A 21840-nucleotide genomic window follows, 5' to 3' on the forward strand; every position below is an offset into this window, starting at 1 on the left:
TTATATTTTACTCTATCAGTTATCATCTCTGCTATCATCTATACTCACAGCTCCGTTGTAAACGTACCCTTAGGCTGGATACAGTGGAGCGGCGAGCAAAGCGGCGAAATCAAACACAAGTTAACATGTGGGTCCACACATAGTGAAGAGCAAAGCGAAGATAGAGCCACGCTTCAGAGTGACATGTTCTATAGAAGTGTTTGTTTTCGCCGCTTTGCTCTTCGCTATCATCGCCTCTTTGCTCGCCGCTCCACTATTTTTCCAGCCTTACGATAATATTTTCTCGTTACTCGTCGTACATCGCCGGACAGTGAGTTTGTAGAGGTTGTCTCCTAGGAAGAAGGATGTCTAAAGACTTCCAACTAGGAATGGAACCCAGGATTTTCCTTTAGTTATCCTGTGATCTAACCATTTACTTAATACCAACCCAGTGTTTTTTAAACAATATTAGGTAATTTTGTATTTTATTTTATTTTCTTATTGCATTAAAGGAGCGTCAATTTCTGAGGGTTATTGCCGTTCAGAGCCTAATTTAATTTACAACTAATACTCGACGAGTTGGAAAAAAGAGTTACAAATACTGTAATCAGCCAAATCAGTGTGGCCGTTAGTCCCGAGATAGCGTAGACTGTACTAAATAATAAGTAAAAATACCTAGTTTGACACGATTGCTTGGAGACTGAAAAGAATTTATTCTAAATCAAATTTACTTCCCATCTAGACTGACCTCCAACCCAGTGACGTTTACCGGACATGAGTGATACCCCCATAGGGGAATACTTCCTTCAATTTCTTTCGGGCCAACCAATAAGAACTTTGGGACTAATTTCTCATAATTGAATTAATTGTAGAACAATTAGAAAATAGAAAATTCAATAAACTATTATTTTGAATGTCATGTTGTTATAAAGACCCTGTCGACGAATATAATGATACGTGAGCATCTCCTGCTTTAATTTTTTAGTTTTCCTAAAATATATATTTTTATTACAAATAGACTCAGCAGAATGCGCTAGTGAAGTTTAAATAAATGAAATAAAATATTTTTTGATAAAATTCTAAAAAAGGGGAAAAATCAATTTAGTAAAGTGAAACTTTCTACTAATTAATTTAGACCCAAAGCCTATTGGTTCATCTGAAGTTGGCAGCTAAAGGAAAAATCAAATTTTGAACTTGGATTTTCAATTTTTTGCTAAAGACCGGTCGTAGAATACCACAGACCAACTTGTAAATACCTCAAACTTCCGTGAACATGACACTCTATAAAAAATCTTATTTATTTCCGCTAAAAACTAACAACAAAATAAGAGATTGTAAACAGAACTTTACCGAACAATCGGCCTTCATTCTGCGCTTCAAGGGCGTAATTATTGGCATAAACTACCTTACTCTAGAACTGCATTTAGTTCCCCTTCATTCACTAGAAACTATCACCTCTCAACAACGATACTATTATGCAACTTTTAGAAAATAGTGCTCGAGTGTAGGTGTGCATGCGCAAGAAGTTAACTATACAATATGAAACTATTATTAAAAAAAAAAGTTGTTTTATGAAAAACAAAAGAACTATTTTTTACAACTGAAATAGTTTTTTAATAGTTTGACCCACAAACACGCTTTTTCTGTACACAAAACAACACTGGTGAATTATGAAATCACTTAGTAAAGTACAGTTTCTTGCTGCTTGTAAATCGACTAACAACTTACAGAAATGTAAATTTTGCAATTCAATAAATCACGGAATTCATTATATCCCGAACAGGTAGAATAGTCCAGTGAATTATGATTAAATTTGCCCTTGATGAATGTCATAAATATTCGAAAGGCTGTCATAATCGAACGACATTCACAAAATGAAGGATAATAATTTATAAATCTATTTTTGTTTTTTTTTACAAATTATTCGAAAACCAATTTTTAAAATTAAAAACGACCTTTTCGAACGTGCCTTTCCTCTTTGGGGGGGGGGGTCCCCAATATTGAAAATTAGAAAAAGGACTATAGTTTTCAAGATCATTTTATTATACACGCATAATAACTTTTTTTAGATCGGACTAATACTGTATGATGTAGCAATGATTGTGTCACCTGATTGCAATCAATAGCTTTGCAATTTTCCTTTGCAAATGATAAAAAGCCTTTATAATTTTATGAATCAGTTCATTATTAACTGACTCGAGAATATTAAATTTTTCGTGCGTACATTTAATAGCTGCATAGAAGTTTATCTAATTTGTAAGATTATTTCGCAATCCAGACAAACCTAGGAGAATTTTGACAACTTTGTTGAAAGTTAGCCACTACTTTATCCTCAAAATCCAGTTTCTTCGGTACAGTATCGGTATAGTATCCAATATTAGCTGGTCAAACGAGTATTTCAGCGATTGAGGAGGGAGATAAGTTAGTTAAATTAGTCGCGTTCACCCCTTCGTTAGTCCTAAACTTGCTTTCCTTGAATTTGGACACACATATGTATATCCCCAGAAATGGTCGGCTAAAAAAGCATTTATCTTTAAGAACGACCTTGATGATTTGTCGGCAAACTAAATTACTGATTAGAGATTTTCGGAAAGAGATATTAACAAGATAAATCTTGTTTTTAACGGAAATCTCTAGACACTGTATTAGCAACGTGATTTAAAAAAGTCTGTTAACGTTTTAGGTGGGAGGAACAGAATTTAAATTATAAATAAATTAATTTAAATAATTATTGATAAGGAAAATAAAAATAATTTTTAAGGAGAAAACGAGAATGGATGGCCAAATAACGCACCGTGAGCATAACAAAAGGGTAACTTAGTAAATAAAGCGTTTTTCTAACTGTACTAGAGTCAGTACGTATTAATGCAATAAACAAGCCTCTGTTCTAACTACGATTTTAGATAAATTGCCTGAACTTAATATACTCGTAATCTAATATAGTACAACCTCGATTAGCCGGCCCTCGGTTAACCGGGATCATGTTGGGTCATCATTAGAACACCTCAGATCCTCGCCGAAACAAAAGTTAATTATCGGTGGCGACAGGAAAATTTTTTTGTCTTCCGATGTAACATAATTGTAGGCGTGGCAGCAACTCTTTTATACTTGATTTTCTTGAAGGGTCATTATGTATGTATGTATGAAAAAAAAAAAGAAAGGATTGTCGTCTAAGATAGGAGTTGCTCTGGGACGAAACAGTAATGTATTTACTATGTAATACTGTGTATTCGGTTTAACTGGGATTTCAGTTTTCCGGGGTGGTTATAGCCGGAGGTCAGCCCGGTTAATCGAGGTTGTACTGTATACGAGGGTCGTTTGAAAAGTCCGTGCAAAGTCAGAGAGATAGCACTACTGGCGCGTATCGAGGTTATGTTTAGTTAGTAGCATCTCTTGGAAGAACACACACCAAGTTTCAGCCAGATCGGTCTATTTCTTTGTGTTTGGCATTCGTTTGAATCGAGGAAGTCGAGTGATTTTCAAAAAATGGACGAAAAAGAATTTCGTTTGTTGATTAAACACTACTTTATGAAAGGCAAAACGCCTCAGGAGACTAAAGAGAAGCTTGATAAACATTATGGTGACTCTGCACCTTCGATTAGAACAGTTTATAAGTGGTTTCAAAATTTTCGGAGTGGCTATATGGGCACAAGTGATGCTGAACGTTCTGGACGCCCTGTTGAGGTTACTACTCCAGAAATCATTGATAAAATCCATGATATGGTGATAAGTCAATATATAATCTTAAGATTATATTTTTGATCTAGGCTCTGTTTGTTGTCCTTTTTCTTAAGGGTTAATATAATGACCTAGAAGGGCTTTGGGTAGCGACGCCATTTGATCAACCTCACCGCCGAATAACAATAATAACTTCAGGCGTCTGCAAGCACCCCAAAGAGTTCACTAACGGGTTCCTACGCTCGATTGAATCCTGGTTTACGAAAGTGAGAATAAAAAATTAAAACTGATAACCCCCCAATACACAGTATTCTCCGAAATTAAATAGTACTCCATCCCGTTCACTGTTCTTTAAAGAGAAGCTCAACCAATATGCTTAGTTATGTTAAATCGTTCACTGCACTAATCGATTAATTCCACTTTTTGAAATAACCTAAATTTAAGTGCCAAAACACATGGTTCAGTCACAGCTTTTTTATATTTATAATAAATTTCCCAAATAATAAAGATTTATACCATTAAACCACAAAATTGTTTTGGAAATTGAATAATGAATAATTTATTTCTAAAGCCATTTTGAAGTATACCGTGCTCTAATCTTTGCAATAATTCATCTCAAATTCAGTAGCGGCCACTACTTGATAACAGTAAATTTATTTGAATTTATATTATAAACAGAATTACAAAAAAAACTGTGTACATTATTTCATCGCATTTCTCCAATTTTTCGCTTTATAGAGTTGATCGAGTGAACGGCTAAATTGTTTTTCCTCCAAACAAAAGCTACAGGCACCGTACAAAAACCTTTTTGAGAAACATACTAATTTAAACACCCTATCAAAAAGCAACGTTGTATCTGACCGCTCGTTACCATCTGTTCCAACTAGATATGTGAGATTTCCAACTATTAAACTAAAACTATTCATTTGCGAGTTCAATCGTTACATTTGCACCGATTGTTAAAAATCTAGATGCCAATAATTTTACGATTATCGACCAAATCTTTTCTTGATCGATATTTCGAGACTTGGAATGATTATTGGAGTAATCATAGGATAATTGCTACTTAACCAGTTAAGCGTGGAATATAGTTTTTAAAAAAAAACCCTCAGTGTGCGGTATTAAAATCAGACAATGACGTGTCGTATACACGTCGAACGCATAGCAATTCAACCACAACGTCATAATAGTCACTGCGAGCACTTTTTCTGCAATCTCTGGTGCTTGAGATTACAAAGCATTCTGTGCTCATTCAAAATCTTGCACCGCTTCATGTATGCATTGCTCTAGTTAACTAGGGACGCAAGTGCTTTTACAAGGAAGAAAAGAGCTTTGAATCATGTTCGTACTGAGGTCTGAACCTCAAAGGTAAAAACGGGCATTGCACAAGGGTTGAGGAGCTTCTATTTGTGTGTGTAATTCCCCAATCTCTAATGCGGGAGACCAAACATGTACCAACCACTTATCATTTGGCTGATTCCCTCCACCCCCCTCCGTATAAAATACTTGGCAGTTCTATTGGTAAGATAAAGGAAACATCCCACCAAATAATATTCTTATTGTATTTTATTAAAATTTCGAGTTTTTATAGTTAATGGCAATTTTATAATGTTCACAACGAGTATACACGTCGAACGCACTGTAATAGAGATTAGCCCGCTTAACTGGTTAAAACCTCAAAACAAATATAGATTTTCCTTGATGTTTATTAGACTTTACTTGTTGCGAGCTAATGCAGGGTGCTGAAAAGCGGGAAATTTTCGAACAGTTGACAACCGTTTTTTCTATGGACAGTAACTTAGGTGATCTTAATTAAAAATGATTCTAAATTGGTTCTTATTGGACAATTTTATTGGCAATTAAAATGGAAAATATTGCCGATTTTGTATTTAGTTATTTATTTTAAGTTATGCTTTTACGTCAAGGCCACGGAGCACCCTTGGATCTCAGCAATTAATTGTAATTTTTTGTTTTCTTGAGAGATCATGTTTGAAAACCAAGCGAACAGCAACAAATTCTGCAAAAAAACTGAACTCATAAAGTATAGTTTTTTTTTTTTCAAGATCCGCAATCTTGAAATTCTTGTCACACGCCCTTGATTTTATTATCCCAATTTTGTACATAAACATAAAGTTTTTCGCAATTTAATTGTATTAACATACTCCTCGCATGTGAATAGATTTTTGTGTACACATTTAATTTAGCAACATAAAATTATAGTAAATATTTGTGGGTAATAATGAAATCTTATCTAGTTATGGAAGCAATAAAATAACTATAAATACTTCTTTTTTATTTTATTTCAGAAGTGAGAAAAATATTTATTCAAAAGGCGGCAATCTTATCAGTGTAGTTAGAAATGTGTGCCCCATATTTACTTGTCCCAAGGGCAGACCCTGCAATATATATTTTTTTTTATGACATGTAAACAAGTACATTTTGTCCAACCAGGATAGCCCTTTCAAGTTTGTTTTGATTCTGACATTCACTACTATCGCTTTAGTTTGCTTAAACATCAACGGGATATTTATAATTTTATTGTTACGATGCAGAAAGGACAATGAGTAATGCGTAATTAAAGTAAAAAAAAAATTATTTTTGTAAGAATGTCGAAATTAAATTTTATCTTAAGGTGGAAAATGTTGAATCGTTCATTTAAGCCAAAGATAATTGGATATTAGAGAGGTCTCGATAAATTTAAATATTAATAAATGTATGTAAGTGATCTGACTCTCGATTAATTTAAGTATTAATAAATGTAAGTAAGTGATCTGACTCCCGATAAATTTAAATATTAATAAATGTAAGTAAGTGATCTGACTCTCGATTAATTTAAATATTAATAAATGTATGTAAGTGATCTGACTCTCGATTAATTTAAGTATTAATAAATGTAAGTAAGTGATCTGACTCTCGATAAATTTAAATATTAATAAATGTATGTAAGTGATCTGACTCTCGATTAATTTAAGTATTAATAAATGTAAGTAAGTGATCTGACTCTCGATAAATTTAAATATTAATAAATGTAAGTAAGTGATCTGACCAGTAGGAGGTGACAAATATGTGAAGTGGTTAAGAGTTAGGACTAGTAAGTAGAGAAACCCTCTGAGAAAAAGGTCCAAAAACTGGAAAAAATTTATTTTATAAATTTGTGATTTCGATTGACTCTTTTTTTTGTTTAACATTAATTTTCTGTGACGTTTTTTTTTTGCGCGCGCGAACGATCCAAAAAAAACCGCCGACAGACAAACACAGAAAAATGTGTAAAACCACCTTTTTTTAAACTGGTTTACCATCGCACCTCAAAATGGTTTTCTATGAGGGAAACTAAAAATAGACAAATCTGCACATGGCATATTTTTCTTACTTTCATGAGTAAGTGAAATAAGTTAGGCGATCTAAGGGAAGGTATATATATATACTTTTCTGTTTTTAATTTTCCATGTTAGGAGACTCGGTTTACCTTGACATGAAATAATCTAATAGTTTTAATTCCGAAGTGAACAATTATTAATATCCAATATAAATTCAGGAAAATATACAATAGATCCCACTAGATATGTTTAACTATTAATCTTTATTGGTGACCTCAAATTCATTTATTAATATTTTAATTTAGTGGCTGAAATGATCGGCTTCCTATCGAATCCTCAAGGATAGCCTGTTCTATGTCCAGTTCTATTATTTTTATTTCTTCCCCAAGAAAGCAGGAAAATAGGGGTGAGGGTGGAATCGCCACGGAGGGATTCAAAAAACCATGATTCATAAACATCTAAGTAAGTTTTCTACGCTACAGGTGGTTTAATGATTTGAGTACAAACTTTACTCTTAATAATGTTTAGACCATTTTGTAAGAGTATTACGGTTCTTGAGTCCTATTTGTGTATTTAGAAGGACCCTGTCCTGGTTTATAACAAGAGTGAATTACGCCTTTATATGTGTTTGTGTGTGTGGTACTTCGGAGTTTGCCCGCGGAAACGCTAAACCTGGGTAATTGGCATGCACAAATTACCTCTGATCCTCTGTAGTGACTGATATAGTTACCCCCTCGAGGTATTTGAGTCGCTCCGGTTTCCACTAGAAGCTTAGAGAGGGCTTGCCACTATGATTAAATGTTTTCTGTTTATGTCATCTCATTATAGTAACCGCCTCAGGGGGAACTTACAGTTTAAGTACGTACTTAATAATATAAGTTGCCAATAATTATTTTTTTAAATAGATCTATTTCCTCACTAATTATATGTAAGGGACATAATGTTATGAACATGATTGCATATAAAAATCAAATTTGGAATTACATTTTGAAGAATAGCAAAGAAATTCTACTTTGACTCCCCTTTCTGAATAACTTTGAAAAAGACAAGTTTATAAAGTTCTTTTGAGCACGATGTAACACCAAGAGAATCTTCAGATTCTCTTAACTCGTTACCCTCAACCAATGACAAGCGAGCTCATTTTCGGTGACACGCATCTTCAAAGATAAAAAATTTCATAATTCAAATATTTGTCTCTCATAAAGGCCAGAGTTGGTTATTAATAATAATACTATTATTTACGTTAATAATAATTAATAATTTAATTCTGAATTGTTCAATTATTATATATACCTACATTACTTGATTTTCTATGTTAAGTGTCAATGAAATATGTAAAACAAGTCTCTAAATGTAAATCATTGGTTTCATAATTTTGGTTTTTGTATTTTAAATGGCATTAAACAAATAATTAACTTTAAAAAATTATAAATATTTCAATTTTTTTTAGTCTTTACTTTTGTGATGTGATGATACGCCATGATATAATTATGTTTCGATTTTTCAAAATTTTGACACATCGAGCTCAAAAGGTTCGCCATCATTGCCCTAAACAGTCGGCTCTCTTTTCTTCCAGGGGACTTCTTTAGGGAGCTTTAGTGGTAGTTACTAGTTATGAGAGGGGCATATTCCCTCCAAAAAAAAAAAAATTGTAATTTAGAGTGTAAGTTTTGGGATCAGAGTAGAGCGTAGAAAATTAGGGAGTAAATTGGTACCAGAAGTGGTTCCTATCTGCTACTACCTACTAGCAATACTCCTGGACATACGATCAAAATTAACTCCAAACAACAAAGTACTAGTATATAACGCGTTAATGAAACTGATTTGACCTAAGGGACTAAAAACTTCGAATTTCAGCCAAGCATTGCAACATCTACCGGCTACAAGCACTACAGTCACAAATTCTATGCACCAGACTACGTCCCTATATGCTTTGTTCAAGGAACCCGATATGGCCAAAATTATAAAACTCGGAAGACTACGATGGGCAAAAAATTATGGAGGGCAGTGAACAAGGTCCCAGGAGGGTAGGTAGACCAAAGCTGCACTGGGTGGATAGTGTGGCAAAGGATGCTGCATCTATGTTAGGATTCCTGCTGTGCAGGATAGAGAGGCCTGGCGGGCACGTCTTGAGAAGGCCAAGACTCTACAGGAGTTGTAGCGCCATTTAAAAAGAAGAAGGCTACGTCTCTAACAGTATCCACTCACACTCCGATCTGAAAAGTACCATTTATTCAAGATCCTAATCTCCTCATCCGATACAAGAAGTATCACTCTCGCCCATCTGCACATCCTGGACCCTCCTCATTGGATCCAGCTTTCATCTTCTACTCTACCTGACAATCCCAAATGGTCGATTGAAACGGCGCTGGCCCCGCGATTTACTCGGCGATACAATTGACTTATTGGAGGGCCACAGATTGGGGTAGTACCTCTACTCATCTCCTTCATATCCAGTCATCTGCTTTAATTGTTTCCAGAAAAAAAAGGGCAACCCTTAGCAAAGAAAAATTTTTTTGAATTCGTACATGTATTGATCAGACTACAAAAACTTTTGATCAACCTTAAACAGAGAAGATAAATAAAGGAAATATAGGCGCCACGGTAGCCGAGCGGTTAGAGGCGTTGACCTGCGAAGCTAATACGTATTGTAGTACTGGGTTCGATTCCCGGTCTTTAGGCCTTGGATTTTATTTAATGGTTAAATGAGTAAATAGTAAAGAACGTTTGCTAGCCGCCTCCGTCCACGACAAGTAAATGGTAGTTGGACGTTAAGCTCCGCCTGAAAAAATAGGCGATTACTTTACTTTACTTTACTAAATAAAGGAAATATATTGTCACAGCGGAGGTAACTTCTTTGGTTCCCAGAGGCCGAGTTTGACGGGTAACCTCTTTCTCAAAAGAGTGCAAGACACTAAATAGCTACCTTAAGTGAATAGATTTTTAAAGAAAATATGAAAGTGCAAGATTTCTTCATTTTTAGACATCTTGGCTCCTAAATACTTGAAAATTCGGTCAGGATTGGTCTGGCTACACCTACAATACGTAGAAGTAATTATCCCCATAAGTGGGACAATGTTCACGATGAAAATAGTATTTAAATTACTTTTCGAAAAATAACAATAACAATAAATAAATCATAAAAGAAGTAAATAAAAATTAAAATAAAAAAATAAGACACAAAAATTTATTATCTATTCCCATAAACATGCGGCGGTAGCCATTAATATTTAGTAATTAAATAACTTGATTTTCGAGTTGAATCGATTATTAACAGAAAAATATGTAAACATTTGAAGAAATTAATTTTATTAATTCCAGGGCAATACTTCCTAGAATTATAAAGGCCGTGTAAAGTTAATTTTTCCATTCACTGAACATTTATTTATTAAAATAATTTATTTTAACATAAATACTGTATGTATTATACTACGCACGAACAGTTTTATATTTTGTTTCCTACGTTAGTAACGTAACTACTTTTTTACTGTTGAAGGTTGATACGTTGGCTGATATTGGAAGTAATTAAAGAAGCGGATTTCCTGGCTTTGGATTATGGCTAGTTTATTGGATAATAGAGTTTGCAAAGACTATCTTAGGACTACCGCCGATTTTTGCTAGGTGTTACAGATATCCTGGCTCTTAGCCTTGCTACTGTCCTGAAATAGCCAGTATTCCCGCAGAATCGCATGATAATGGCAGTTCTTAGTTCCGGAATGAAAATCCAAAAAATAAATGGCTTACTGAAGCGAGAGAGTAAAGCTAAAAAAAAACGATTAGCTTAGCTTCTCAAGAAAGTAGGTGAAAGCTAGCCAAGTTAGCTATAGCTCTGGATGATTTGAAGAACGTCCAAGAACATGATAAGTATAGTCCTCTTAGTATTCCAAAAATTAGAAGGTCATTAAGTGCCCAGACCTCAGTCACATGACTACTGGCCCCAAGAAAACCCTTGGTCTCGTCACTCTGGTAAAAATCTAAAGATTATCATGGCGTTTGATTCCCCCCACTTTGCCCACTTTTCTTGTGTATATCTCAAACATAGAAGCTTTTTCATTTGAAGGAGAGATAGAATATCTTAAGAATGTATGAAACCAATTTTTAATTGATTTTCTCTCTTCTGACCGCGTACCAGGATCTAAATCGAAGAAAACATCCCTAGTTTCATGACATCCATATGTACATTCCAGCAAGTATCGATATATAGACTTCTGGAATGGTAGTGAACATCATTATTTAAACCACCTAAAATACTATATATTTTTTCGTTGCATAAAATAAATAGCTAATGCTCAAGCGTTAACTATATGCCCCCCAAATGTCAAGAATTAAGATTCCAAATGTCGAATTGCTTTCTATTTTTATCTAAATTGAAAGCCTACTAAGCAAACACTCCAATTCGCAATTAGAAGTTAACATTCTCAAAACTAAATTATATAATTGTTACAAAGTTCAAGGCCATTTATATTAAAAAAAAAAAATTGAAGTAATTATCGAAATAAGTAATTAGCGCTGTTTGTTTCGATATGTTTACGAATATGTGGTTGGCACGTTTGTTAAATACACATATGTATTACTACTATTATATACTACTATAAACCAGTTAAAGTTATCTAAATTAATATTTTTCTGCAACAGTTTCAACAATTGAGAAGATAAACTCTCAAATTGAACGAAAAGGCTAACCGCTGAAAATTAGGTAAGTTATTGAGTTCAAAATATTGGTTGAGAAGCTTAACTTGAGCTCTAGAAGCTTAACAATTAACGAACAAATTAAATAGTTACGATATACTCATTTTAATTTCATTTTCATGAAATTATTTTTATATATTGATTTTGGAAATTGAAGAGCTTGGTGCAAAAAGGAGTTATCTACATTTTTTTTTCAGAAAATGTGTTCGGTGGCGCCCCCTATTGTATGTTCAATTCTACATCTTTTGGTCCATAGACGAGTCTTTATGCAGACTCGTTTATTATTATTTATTCTCTAACCTAGGTTAGATTTGGAGCCAAAATGAGTTTTCTACTGCAGATAACTATCTTTTGCTCCAAACAGAAAAGATGACGCAATCAATAAAAAAAAAAAAAATTATTAGGTCTATTTAATGTTTATATTAGGTAGAGATTATTATTTTTCTTTTTGACAGGCATAATAATATATCTAACATTCGCTTCGACAAGACACAAAATACCACTTGAAAGCTCAAAAACAAGAAATCTGTTGACTAAAGTACTTAATATGTTCTCAAGTTTTACTGAAAACTATGATTTTGGTGCAAAAAAGAGAGCTGCAAAATAACTTTTGCTTATAGCAAGCTTAAAAAATGCCCCAGAAAGTTCAACTTGAGCCCCCAAATGACCCCATCACAATATATTAACTAATCCTTACAGCAGACACAACATAAGGAATACATCTTAAAGCATATTTAGTTTTTTGTCCCTACTAAAAATTTCAAAAAACTGTAGATAACTCCTTTTTGCACCAAGCTCTTCAATTATTATAATTATTTCTACAACTGTCATTGGTACGTATTCTAGCGGAATGATTAGTTGCTATTATATACGTGATTTTCATCAATTGATTTAATTTCAGGAGCATCATCAAGAAAAAATCATCACTAACTCGGGAAATTAGTCAAAACTCGCAAGGTTAGGGCAGTAAGTAAGAAGGTTTCTGTTGCAAAACGGAAGTGTCTAAAATTTCATTTAGAATATACACTGACCAATAAATTTTGGAGAGAAATTTAAGATGGATTCTCTTTAGCACCATTTGCTCAAATTATTGAGAATTAAATATGTTGTTAAGGCTCGCAGGCAAAAAGGGTTCGCTTAACCGGAAGTAAGTCTATTAAACGATTTATTTTTAGCTTCCGTTGATGTCTACCCAAAATAAATACCTACTAATAAGGACTAATCGAGTTTTTTAAAAAAATGCTTTTCACGAAAAATTAATTTAACTCTGATTCATAATATGCCAGGGTTTCTTCACAGATTGTATGCTGTCTGTGAAGTGTTGAATGCGCATGTGTGTGTAGAGGTAGTAAATTTTTAAACTTAACTCTTGTGCAAATGGGCATTAGTGACCCAAGAGCTAGTACTAAAACAAAATGAACAAAATTTGACCCACGTTTCAAAAAGGTTCGCCATCCCTGTAGTAGGGGAAAAACCGCGTGAGTAGTAAAGCTAATATTCGTTTACCTTCCCTTCCTGCCAGATTCCGGAAGTATTGTAAAATAATTTTATCAATGAAAATTTACAAAACAAAAGAAAAAATTGAGTACAGGAAATTTCAATTAGAGTAAAGGAAGACTAGAGAGTAAAAAAGACTTGATCGCACTAATTGAAATGGCGAACAACAAAAACGAAGAGTGGGGATATCAGCGCCACAGCAGACATGGGCCATTCATTCAGGTGTAGGTTTGGTTTTCATTATTCTAGCCAGAGATGGAATCAATAAATCAAATGAAATGCTTCCAATGACGCTATGTAAATAAATGTATTCTACTGGTCGCTCTTACAATTGTAAGAGGAATTATGACGATGGGGACAAATTTTTTGAAAAGAGATTTCACAGTTTTCCACAAGAACATGTTATCCTTGTCAAAAAGCGGCTTACATCCGTGTGTTCTATTTCCGGGTTTTGGTGAAGGTAAGTGAGTAAAATATCTTAAAAACGAACAAAAACTCAGGTAAGTTTAAATATTTTACTCAATTATCAAGCTGAGTAAGAGCAAGCATTGTTTTCGAACGGATTTAGGATTTTGTATTTTGTTTCAGTTCTGATATACATACACACTAGGAAGAAGTCTTTACAATGGAGTGACCGTGTCTACCTATTTGTCTGTGAGTCTGTTTTAAAAACAAAAACTCACAGAATATTTGATTTTCTTTAAAGTTGCTAAACCAGGGACTCTAAAAGGAAAGACTTAAAACACTGAGGGAGACAATAAGAACTTTTGGATGGGGCAATGATGACTTAAAAGATTTTTGCACAACGATTGCAGGCGAATCTACGCAAAGCAGATCATATTTCCCGTATTAATACGCTAAAAACCAAAAATAATTTAAAAATTATCGAAATTAAGAAGCACGAAACGTATTTTTTCGATTTATGTACTTGTTTTATTGTTCGCTAGAGAATGAAGTAGATAAAGGCTTGGTTTTACATTGGGAGCAGGTTAGAAGAAATGAACTCAATTCAATTTTTGTGGTCCCCTATTTTAAGCACCATTACATTGTTCATCCTCATTCAAATAATTGAAAGAGGGTAGCTAATATAGTATGGACACATAAATAGAATAGAGCATACCAGGATACCCAAAACACCCATGGAGAAAAGAATGGTTGGATGAAGAAGAGTTACCTAGGAAGATAACCTCCAAAGAACTCTGAAAAATAAAGAAGTGAAATTGTCTGAGACCAAGAGAATAGCCAGAGATGGAGAGAGCTGGCGCTTCTAGTATGAAAATCTCTAGACCTGAAGATGCATAAAGGGCTGAATAAGTAAAGTAGTACATAGAGGACAGGATAGAACTTAAGTGTTCAGCTGATTGTTCTAACTACCAATAAATCAAATACTCTCCAGTTCAAAATCTTTCGTATGAAACAAATTTTCCTCCTCCGTATCATTGGTATCGCTCCGTTAACCAGTTAAGCGGTGGAATTTAGTTTTGAAAAAGCCCCCACAGTGTGCGGAATTAAAAATCAGACAATGACGTGTATACACGTCGAACATAGGGCAAAACAACCAAAAGTTTACAATAATTGTAATAGTCACTGTAAGCGACTTTTTCTGCTATTTCTGGAGGCTTGAGGTTACAGAGCATTTTGTGCTCTTTCAAAATCTTGCACCGCTTTACGTATGCGTTAACTAGGGACGCAAGTGCTTTTACAAGGAAGAAAAGAGCTTTGAATCATGCTCGTACTTAGGTCTGAACCTCTATCTAAAAGGTAAAAACGGCATTGCACAAGAGTTGAGAGCTTCTATTTGTGTGCGTAATTCCCCAATCTCTAATGCGGAGACCAAACATGTACCAACCACTTGTCGTTTGGCTGACTCTCTCCACCCCTCCTTATAAGATACTTGGCAGTTCTATTGGTAAAATAAAGGAAACATCCCATCAAATAATTGTATTTTATTAAAATTTCGAGTTTTTATAGTTAATGGCAATTTTATATTTTTCACAGCGAGTATACACGTTAATAGAGATTTGGTTTGACGTGTACGTATAGTCGAATGTGGGTGGACCCATCCTCACATATTCAAAAAAACGATCCGGATAATTTCTAAGCTCCTTACATAAATGGTGAAATTCACCCAAAGTACTTCGTTTTTTACTTACGGAATGTACATGATATTTTCTAAAGCGTTTTTTCTTTAAAATATACCATTTTGTTGCTTCTTCACTACTCGACATGTTGCATGTATCACAGCTCCGTTGTGCACACTAATCAGCGATTATATTTTACTCTATCAGTTAACATCTCTGCTATCATCTATACTCACAGTTCCGTTGTGAACGTACCCTTACGGATAATATTCTCTCGTTACTCGTCGTACATCGCCGGACAGTGAGTTTGTAGAGGCTCCTAGGAAGAAGGCTGTCTAAAGACTGCCAACTAGGAATGGAACCCAGGATTTCCCTTTAGTTATCCTGTGAACTAACCACTTACTTAATACCAACCCCGTGTTTTTTAAACAATATTAGGTAATTTTGTATTTTATTTTATTTTCTTTTTGCATTAAAGGAGCGTCAATTTCTGAGGGTTATTGCCGTGCAGAGCCTTTTTTTTTTAATGTTCTCTCGTAACAGACAACACTGTCCATCACCAGTGAGCTTTAAGAAGCTCCAAGGAAGAGAAATTCTAAGGGCCAGCAGCTGGATTCGATCCTGCTATCTCCGCATTGGTTCCCAGCTGATTCCTTCCCTAATATTTGGTAATTGTTGATTATTATAAGTAATTTACAACTAATACTCGACGAGTTGGTAAAAAAGAGTAACAAATACCTGTAACCAGCCAAATTTGTACTAGTTTTATAAAATTTTGTATGGCCGTTAGTCCCGAGATAGCACTGACTATACTAAATAATAAGTAAAAATACCTAGTTTGACTTTTTGGATACGATTTCTTGGATAATTAATTCTAAATCAAATTTACTTCCCATCTAGACTGACCGACCAAACCAGTGACGTTTACCGGACATGAGTGATATTCACCCCCACAGGGGAGTACTTCCTTCAATTTCTTTCGAGCCAACCAATAAGAACTTTGGGACAAATTTCTCATAATTGAATTCATTGTAGAACAATTAGAAAATAGAAAATTCAATAAACTATTATTTTGAATGTCATGTTGATATAAAAGCCCTGTCGACATACATATTTAATGATAACGTAAGGAAAGGTTTAAAAAAGGTTTACCCCCCAAAATTAAGTAGTTTTTATTTTTGCACGGACTTTTCAAACGACCCTCGTACACACGCTTAACTGGTTAATTCCTATTTACTAGTACCTTTACTTCTTGGTCATGCAAGGTACTCCATGAAACTTTGTCTGCAAGTATGAATCGCACAGCTAGAAACCTAACTTCAGCAATGAAGGAAGTGCAACCATAAAGAAGTTCCTCCCTCAATTAGTGCTTTAATTTTCATACATATTTCACTCAGAATCGTTTATGTATGTTATAAATACAAAAACATGCTCGAAATTAAAAAAATAAGAAGAGTGATGCAAGGGTCCACACAAATTGAATCAATAAAATTGAAGGCGCGGTAACTGTTCTACACAAAGTCCTTTAAATAAGCTAAAAAATGTCACAGTTACAAGTATACTAATATTGGAACAGGAAAAATATAATTTTAATTGACAAGAAATGACGTCATATCGCCAAATAAGTTAGTTTTCATAAAATAAATAAACATTTTTTTAAAACGAATCAAAGACAGCCCCAACTCAAAATCAAGAATCACTTTTTATTACTCAAATAACCACAAAATAAATTGTCCTGATTTAACGGTATAAATAAAAATGTGTTCTCTTTCTAAAAAAGATCAAACATTACTGCTGAGTACAACTTATTTATGAGTATTCCGGCATTATAGTCCACAATTTTTGTAAAACCCAAAATAATCACTTTTTATCGAGTTTAATTTTGATTTATAGTTACAAAATTTGCCACAACAAGAATAAACTTTTTCCAACCAAATTATACTAAAATTCAAATTAACCAGTTATGTTAATTATGTTTATGTTTATGTTAGTGATATGTTAATCATTTATTAAGTTATGTTAATTTTCTTTTCCGGGCCCCTATTTAGAAAATATTACTTAATCCTTGAATCATTCATTTGCAAAACAACAAATTAAGTAAAAATTAAACTGGTTCTTTTCGATCATAAAACAGTTAAGGAAACGTAATTATAGAGGAATGTAAGTACAATAAAAAGGTACACTTTTATTGCAAAACTAATCTTTAAAAAATAATAAAAAACCAGACATTAGAAAATAATAATAATAGAGCAGATTTACTACTTTTTTCTCAAAATGAGGTTAAATTTGGTAGCTATTAAATATTTAATAATAATAATAGCAAGTTTATAAAAAAGTTATTTGTAGCACTACTTAGGTATAGTGCATTATTAAAACACCAATTTAAAATCCACTGTTTCCAAGCAATAATGCAAAGATTACTTATTTATTATTCAACTTAACTTATCTGAAGAAGCGTTACGCAGCAATAAATGTTTAATTTTGATAGGCGGCTGAAAGAAAGAGAAGAAATAATCAAGGCATCAGAAGATTGGAAGCTTCTGTTCAAACTGACTAGGGTTTACGTTTGCTTTCTAACTGTAGTTTTGTTGGAATGAAAAAAGAGTTTGTAATAACAAACGTTAAGTAACAAAAACCCAAAATTATTAATCACACTATTAATAATAAGATCTTTAATGAGAATTGAACACAACCCATGGGAACATGCACTTTTCAGCAACGAACAGCTCTCTGATTTATAACAAATTAACATGAACGTACACTCACCATAATGAAAGCAGAGACTAAACAAGGAAGAAAATCCATTTTTCCAAAGCTGTGCTCCGAACAGAGAGTTCAGTTTCTTGCAAAGAAGTCTTTTTTCTAGAACAAAAACATTTTCTTTATAAGTTAGTGATACAAAATTTATCTTACCTAAAAACTACATATTTATTGATGTACAAAGAAGCCCTTTAACATTGAGTTCAGTGTATTAATAATGTCAGAAGAAATAAAAATAAAAATTATGAATAGAAAGTATTATTCTCATAATATTAAATTAAATGAAGTTTTGTCTAAAACTACATTTCAATTCAACTTGGATTTGAACACATTCTTTTCTAGAACCTCACTTTTTTACTTGACAAAACTTATTTAGCTAATTATTTTATTAAATCTTAAAGAGATGTAATTGAAAAAAATAACATACTAGAACGTGCCCTTTATAAAAAAATAAAGCCGTTTCCAAACAGTCATAAACATCTTTAATAAACGCTGAGCTACAATGCAGACATTGTACAATTTTACAATCTACAATTTTAAGATGCTCTAATCAAAAGGGATCAAGAAAATCCCTATTAGAAAATCCTTGTTTCCTTTCTCACCGAAAGAAAGAATACATTTATGAGAATACACCTTATTAACTCAAGTCATATAAATGAAACAATTATTTATTTTTAAAATAACATTCACCACCGATTAAATGATTTGAAAAAATCTTATAGATGACACTCAACGTAGGTGCGTGATTTCCATTGCAGTAAATTACTTCATTTTAAAGTTTTACATCATTTAGGAATCTCAAACATTTAAAATAAATAAAGAAAATTTAAATTTGTGGGTGGCCTAACAATTTTGCAGTTGACTAATTTCAGTTTATTATGGAATAAATTGTTTAAATATTCTTCAAATATTATTGAAAAATTGTGTACCTTTTATCCCAGAATAAAGTGTCCTTTTCAAGAAGAATACTGTTACATTAAAGCTCTAGTGCTTTAAAAAAAAATAAATAGAAAATCTAGCCAGTAAAGAATAACCACCAACTACTACGCCATTAGGAAACGTTCTTTCTACAATTAGTCACCAGGTTGCAGCACTTGTCAGACTAAAAACCCAATATGGTGGTAGTGGTAGCAAATATTTATTAATTTTGAGTTCATTTAACAAACAGAACTTAATTTTGTATGCTTGTAACGATATTTTTGTTTATATTGATATGAACAATAATATTTGTTTTATTTTAAAATGTTGAAATTAGTCTGCGAGTTACGAAAAGTGCTAAACTAATTAAGAGCAAATTATGTTTATAATTTAATTCTTTGAGAAGTTTTGTTTCTTACTTAGAGCAATATTTCCGAGCAATATTTATTTTTAAACTGTGCTGCAGTCATTGTAAAAAAAATGCAATACATTTTTGACCGAAAAGGCCAATTAATAGTTTAAATAAACAATTGGTTTTCATTAAGTAGGTCAACACTCGGTTTGGTAAGTGCTGATACCTGATGGCGAGTTTTATAAACACAAAGGAAACTTAGTTTTAATAGCATTATTTAACTTTATAGCTACTGCTATCTGTGGCAAAATTATTAACTACAACGAATTATCAAGTTTTTTTAACTTAATTTCTGGTTATGCACATTTATTTATTTATTTTTTTTTATTTAATATTTTCTGAATATTTAAATAGAAGTTTAAACAAGAAATAGTTTAAATATAATTGTTAGCTATAAAAATTAGGGTTCAAATTTAAAACGAATTTAAGTACAGTTATTTACATTAAAAAAAAAATCTTTAGGATAGAGGTACAGATAAGGTACAGCTGTAGCCTCCTAAAAAAATTTGGTATGGTTTTCGAACATAAATGGCTACTAAATTAAAATAAGTTTGAATAAAAACATCTTTGACTTTTTTCGATATAAGTAAATATTTAATGAAGAAGCCAATATTTATGATATGACAAAGCGAGTTACATGATTGTAAATTTAAAACATATTTTTGTACAAAATGACAAATAACACCAACATATCTAATTGATGATTCATCCAGGTTAGTCCGAAATGTCTTTACTTGTATTATAAAAAAGATATGAGGCTGAAAGTCTGACTTTATCGATTTAAAATATTAAAGATCAGTCTATAAACATGTTATTAGAAGTTTGTAATAACATTATTTTAATTATTAAAATTATTAATTATTTTTAATGTCAAGTATTGTTAAATTGTGTATTTAAAACAAATCAAGCCATATTGAGCCAAAATGCAGGAAAATCTGAGGTCATGAAAGGATTTAATATTAATTCTATGAGACATTATCAATGAATCGATTATTATTTATACTGGATCAGATTATTTAATAAAATAATTGATTCTTACATTATTTCTGAGGATCGGCCGAATTTTCTATTTCCGTTTATGACATGGGAGATTTTTTTTATTAGAAGAGTTATACTCAACTTTGGGTTCTCCCAAGAAGGACAAGCTGGTTTGATGTCAAACTATCTTTGCACAACAAAATTGTGTAAATCCATATGGACACTTATGGGGCGAACAAACCGGGATTGCCCAAACAAACAAACCTCTCTATTTAATCCTTACAATCCAAAATCCTCAATGCTCCCTTTTACATCTCAAATTCATTCCAAACTATCCCCACACCCATTCAGATTCACTTATCCAAGCTCTATCAATCTCAACTCTTCTCAAGAAGCCTCCTAGACGTTTGAGGCGTCGCTGAATGCATGGTGTCGTCGGCTATCCAGAGAAGCAGTAGCACTCCTTAACGCCTCAAGGGCCTATTTATGTCTTCAGTGGATCACAAGAATGGCGTTAAGTCAACGCACTTACTTAATGTATATTTCATCATTTTTACTCGTTGTTCTAAGTTGTAAAATTCTTAAATAAATAGAAAAAGAAGTAAATTAAAAATAAATCTATTTGAACTTTAGTTCTATAAAGTCTACAAATCTTTCGCACAAGGTGAAGCGATTGTATTTCAATCATATTTCTTTTGTAAGTTACCAGTCTAGGTTGAGGGCAGTCCTCAATCACAGGAGAGAATCAGGTGAAAAAACCCAAACGTAGTTGTCTCGAAATTACAACCAAAACAATCCTTATACTGCTTAGACTGATGCCATAACATTCAGACAGCCAAAGAAAATTGACATTCTTACATAGCCTTGAAAATCATATTAAAAGAGTAGTTCTGGTGATAGTGTTTCTTTTTTTATCATTTTATAGGAAGCGATGATACAAGATTTCGGACTAAAAGCAACTTTTACATTTCCGTACAAATTATAATATTGAATTAAAATTGCCTTTCTTTTTGTTTTTTTTTCTCGTATTATATTTCCTTTTTTTCTTGTTTGAATTTCCTGTTGGTACCAGAAAACTTTTTAAGCCGGATTTAGTAATTTTTATAACTTCTTTATTTTTATTTTACATATTATTAAGCAGGAAGAGATTGCAGAATATTTTAAAAATATCATCAATTATGCAGATTTCCGCTGAATAGCTTTGAATGAGTGGTTAACATTGAATACTTGCTTCAAGGAATACCAATAATAATGTCACAATTCAACTTGTAGCAGCCGTTAGGAAAAAAGACGCAATAATAATAAATAAATAAATAAGTTTGCGTTGTATAGAATGGTGGCATTACATGAATGAGAAAAAAATATTGTGCAAATATTCGCACAGTTTTCCACACCATGCTTTGCGAAATAAAATAATTTTCCCAAAGCTTACAATGTGCACGGAAAAATCAGCAGAATATGGCATTTTAATTTTATTTATTTGCTTCGGTGGGCATTACGTCCATCTTCCGAACATGAAAACTATAACATT

General features: G+C 32.8%; 1 long non-coding RNA gene across 1 annotated transcript; it reads left to right on the plus strand.

Annotated features, from left to right (window-relative positions):
- The first annotated feature begins 245 nt into the window (after positions 1-245).
- Positions 246-18587, plus strand: LOC141451367 (uncharacterized). The gene is made up of 3 exons (XR_012456723.1): positions 246-10391; positions 10471-15909; positions 16142-18587. It is a non-coding gene; the product is annotated as an uncharacterized lncRNA (long non-coding RNA).
- Positions 18588-21840: the final 3253 nt, after the last annotated feature.

The sequence above is a fragment of the Rhodnius prolixus genome, unplaced genomic scaffold (assembly GCF_049639745.1).
Source record: "Rhodnius prolixus isolate KJV_2025 unplaced genomic scaffold, Rpr scaffold_8, whole genome shotgun sequence".
Classification (NCBI taxonomy): domain Eukaryota; kingdom Metazoa; phylum Arthropoda; class Insecta; order Hemiptera; family Reduviidae; genus Rhodnius; species Rhodnius prolixus.